Here is a 5,248-nt window from a genome sequence, read left to right on the forward strand (position 1 = left end):
AGGCAAGAACCTTGAATACTGTCAGGCAATAGTATGGCTATATTATAGTATTGTCTTTATTGAGAGACTAAGGATCAGGATCAAGAGGGTGATCTGTGATGGTTATTTTCATGTGTTAACTGGTTTAGTTTATGGTGCCAAGGAGTTTGATCAAGCAGACAGCAATAGACTGATTGTGAGGGTATTTCATTAATAGATGTAAATAATTATTCAATTGATTCATATGTAAATAATTATTCAATTGATTCTATCTACTGTCAATCACATCTATAAACAGCAAAGGAGATTGCCTTCAGCAATGAGGGGACTCTCCTCATCCAATCATTTGGAGGGATTAAAGCAAGGAGTGAGGATTTTAATAGTCAGAAAGAAGTTCTGTGCACACTTCAGCCAGCCTGCTTCCTTTGGGGGATTTAACATCACTTTCATTGGAGTTTCCAACTGGGGGTCTGTCCATAATACATGTACCAATTCCTATAATCAGCCTCCTAAGATGTTTGCAGGTGTGAGCATGTCTGTACTTATTTCTCTGGAAAACTCATTATTACAATGGAAATACCAATTCTAGGTATTTACCCAAATAATTGAAAATTGAAAACAGGTTTTCAAACAAATGCTTGTATATGAATATTCATATAAACACAAGTCACAAAGGCAAAAGATGGGAAAAACAGAAATGTCCACCAACATTGAATAGGTAAACAAAATGTGCTCTACCATACAATGCAATTTATTCAGCCATACAAAACAATGAAGTATGATACACAGTGGATGAATTTTGAAATTATTATGCTGAGGAAAAAAAGGCAGAGGTAAAATGTCATATATTTTATGATTCAATTCCTATGAAACATGCAAAATAGTTTAATCCAAAGAAAGAGAAAGCGGATTATAGGTTGTCCATTGCTTGGTGAAAGGGGAATGAGGAGTGACATCTTAATCAGTAGAGAGTCTCCTTTAGGGGTGTTGAAAATGTTTTGGAATTAGTGTCAATGGATGCACAAATTCGTAAATGTACTAAATGCCACAAAATTGTACTCTTTATAAGATTAGTTTTATATTTTGTGGATTTTAGTTCGGTACAAAGTTATAGATGTATATTTTGCAACTTTTTTTATTCCTATTGTCTATTAATGACCTGTTTATCACATGCCTTTCTTTATCCTTTTCATCTGAGTTCTAGGATTTTTAGAATTGTATTATATTATGAACAATCCAATAAAATAAAATGTCCATGCCACATAGAATTTTGGAGTTTGGTTAATGAATAAAATAATTTTATATCAAATAAAAAATGAGTAAAAATTTAATTCAATCTATTTTTGTTTTACCAATACAATTCTATTTCATCAATTATACACCCATATATATATATATATAAATCAATTTCTCTTTGGCTGACATTCTCCCTTTCTGTTGATGGAATATAGGCTCAACTCATTTCATTTACATTTTGCTTTCCTCTAAATAAAATATATGTTTTATATATATATATATATATATATATACATATACAAAATGTATAATGCAAACTACATGTATAGTAGGAATATTATACTCATTAGCAATACAATTTAAACTATCCATAAATCTCCATTTTTGATAAGAAAGCTTGTAAACAGATAATAAAGTTCTGCTTTTCTTTTAATTTCCCAAGATTGATTGTTGTTCTGATTCCTCAAACTCTTGATTTTTCACAATATATGTAGTCTTTCTATATTTCTTATGATGTTCTGTTAGTTCATTGTTGGGAATTGTATATATTTTCTAACTCTATTAGATTTTCTTTGATTTCCATGGAAGTGAAGGAAAAAATATACTTTAGCCCTAGTAAAAGAATGTGTTTGTCTAGATTAGTGGCTTGTATGCCTGGGGTGACTAGACCAACATCAACAGGTGTGATAAGTTCTGTTAACATTATGTAAAACTTTATTTATATGCTTCTTTAACAGTCATCACATTTAGCAGTTTTAAAGTTTTTCTTACTGCATTCTCTATACTACAGCAAAGTAGGGAGTAAAAACTGTGCTTTGTCTTTACTTTGTGGTAATTATGACAAAAGATTTTCTCTTGTAACTAGTTTCTTTAATTATTTAGCTAAAATGAAGATAGTATGGAATATAGGAAGATGTTTGTTTATTTTCTCATTTGTTTGAAAGTGAGAAAGTACCATAATGATATAAAAATCTATAAGCAAATATTTCTAGTGTAAAAAATGTAAAATAGGGTTAAAAAGGTATAATACATTATTAGAATGTGTATTAATTCATTAGAATTTACATCACCATGCTTTTATATATCCTATATTAATGAAGGGTATTATTTTTCACATATTTCATTATAAAGATATTTTGATGTCAGGCAATAAAAACTTTTCATTATAGAATAATTTGTACTATTGATATGTTTTACTTCCTTTTCTGTAACATAATATTCTCCAAATCCAATGACAATATGAATTAGATAATGTGTTTTTATTATCTCTGGATCTACTATAGATTTTCCTTGTCATGTTTTCCATCAGCTGTCACAAGTTTTTAGGCTCTCCAATCAAGCATCCTAAACATCTTTCCTTTGTCCCCTTCTTTCTATTCTCCACTATATATTAATTCACTTTTTATAACCACTCCTTTTTTTTTAAGTGGCTATTATCTGTGTGTTTAGAAAATGGCCCAGGAGAATCATCATTTAGGGAAATGAGTATCACAGGAAGAAGAAAATTCATTTTAAGTGCTAACAAATCAAAATTATCAAGTCTCTTTCAAACATGTTTTGTAAAGCATATATAAAAATAAAAGATTATTAGCATAGAAGTGACTGATAACAGGAGGACAAAAAAATGCTCCTTGGTCTTGACAGGAGACATGGATAGCTCCTTGTCATAAATTTTGCTTGCATGGTTGAATTAGTCTCAGAAAATATGATGAAAACATGGTTAAGAAAATCCCTATCCTTAAAAAGAACTGACAGAAGCAAACACATAATATACTGAGGTAGAGTGTACTAAGTATTCCCGTAAATGGAAGGATGACTTTCTATGGAAACATATAAGGAAGCCTCAATCACAATAAGGAATATTGAGGAGGAAGTGACATTTAAACTGAGTGTAAAATATGGGAAATAATTTGAATGAGTAGAAGGAGAAAATCAATTTTTCTGTGCTTTATATTTTATCTTTGTTCAAAAGCCAAAAAGAATGTAATTATACCTATTAGAAATAACATGAAGTGACATCTGCCTTTCTTATGATTTATTAAAACTATAGTCTATATTTGATATTAAATACAAAGTTTGCATATATTTTTAAAGACCCTAGAGAAGGCATTGTTTACCTCTTTGTTCCTTAAACTATAAATCAGGGGGTTAATCATAGGGATAATTAAAGTATAAAATACAGAGGTCATTTTGTCAATGTCAAAAGAATGACCAGATACAGGCTGCACATACATAAATAGGAGAGTCCCATAGAACATAACCACCACCGTCAGATGAGAACCACATGTAGAGGAAGCTTTTTTCCTCCCTTCAGGAGAATGCATTTGAAGTATGGCTCTCAGGATCAGCATATAGGACACTAGGATTACTAGGAGGGAGGTAATCAAATTAAATGCTGAAAATACTGTGACCAACAATTCTAGTTCTCTTGCTTTTGAACATAGCATGGGTAACAAAGGTATATCATCACAGTAAAAATGACTGATGACCTTAGAACCAAAAAAGGTCAATGTAAAAATCTTAATGGTCATCAACAAAGACTGAAAAGTGCTGTAGAAGTAGGGGATACTTACAAGCACATGACAAACCCTCTGGGACATGATAACACTGTAGAGCAGAGGGTTACAAATGGCCACAAAGCAGTCATAGACCATGGCTGGCAACATGAAAAGTTCACTGATAATGAACATAATGAAGAAAGCCATCTGAGTGACACAGGCATAACAGAAAATGGTATTTCACTCCACAACAAATTTATCAGCATCTTGGGACAAATGAGAGTACAGTTGCCAAGATCTATGAAAGCCAGGTGTCTGATAAAGAAGTACATAGGTTTGTGGAGGTGGGAGTCCACCTTGGTCAGGATGATCATGCCCAAGTTGCCCACCACTGTGACCGTGTAAATGAGTAGGAAGACCCCAAAAAGGGACCCTGCAGCTCAAGGCACCTGATAACTCCCAGTAGAATAAATTCAGCCAGGAGTGTCAGGTTCTGTTGGTCCATTTTATCCAGTTATTCTTCTGGAAAGAAATAGAAGCATCATTATTAGTTTTCATGTAACATTATCTAAGCATAGTATTTGTAGACATAATGAAGACTATTTCTTCATGGTGTGTTCTAGAAAAATAAATTGAAGCTAAAATTATGGTATAATCTCTTACTTCTTAAAGGAAAGGTATCCATATGAAACCCATTATGCAATGAAATAACAGATTAAACATAGTCAGCAATGTTTGGAGCATCCATATTGGTAACAAAATCATGTAGCTGTTAACATAGACATAATAGACTCTATTTTTCTACATAAAGGTATCCCCAATTTTTTAATACATTTCAATTTTTAGCTATGATTTCTCATGGAATTTTGATATTTTTAAAGGGAGAGGTAGAGTTAACAGGAAGACAATGAAACTTAGGTTTAGTGTTTCATTTTCAAAGTCATCTTCCAAGACCCTGGGTGGTGCCTAGCAAAGCACTCACATAGTGATATATCTTTGTAAGCATTGTAAAATTAAGTTTCTCAGGATCATCTCATTGCATCAAAGTCATGATATATTCAGGTCACTTTTCCTTTCCATTCCACTTTCCACTCCATTGCACCTCACCTAACATCAGGTTACATTCAGATATCCACTGGGATTTCTAAAAGCCCTCTAAACAGGGAAGTGAGTTAACTAACATTTTATTTGTGGTGTAGGGGGTACACTAAAGGTTCAAAATCAGTGACATGTGTTATTAAATAATGCTTTCTGTTCTGATGCCAAATGTTTTCTAACAACACTCCTCCCAACCAGTATGCTTTGTCTGCAATTGAATTAACAAAAGTATTTTATTGATGGATTTTATAGATTACATGACAATGAGCAAATTGCTTATAACTAAAATTTGTTTTTTTAATTTTCCATTGCAAATAAATATTTACATTTATCCCCCAGTTTTTATTTATAATTTTATTTTTTTAAAATGGAAATCCATAATTTGTATAAATATCAAGGACCAAAAAATCTGTATCCATACCTGCTAAAATCTATGG

At 31.9% G+C, this 5,248-nt stretch overlaps 1 pseudogene; it reads right to left on the reverse strand.

Annotated features, from left to right (window-relative positions):
• Window positions 1-3,278: 3,278 nt before the first annotated feature.
• Window positions 3,279-4,218, reverse strand: LOC119536670 (annotated as a pseudogene).
• Between the last annotated feature and the right edge of the window lie 1,030 nt (window positions 4,219-5,248).

The sequence above is a fragment of the Choloepus didactylus genome, chromosome 6 (assembly GCF_015220235.1).
Source record: "Choloepus didactylus isolate mChoDid1 chromosome 6, mChoDid1.pri, whole genome shotgun sequence".
In the NCBI taxonomy this organism is placed as follows: Eukaryota; Metazoa; Chordata; class Mammalia; order Pilosa; family Megalonychidae; genus Choloepus; species Choloepus didactylus.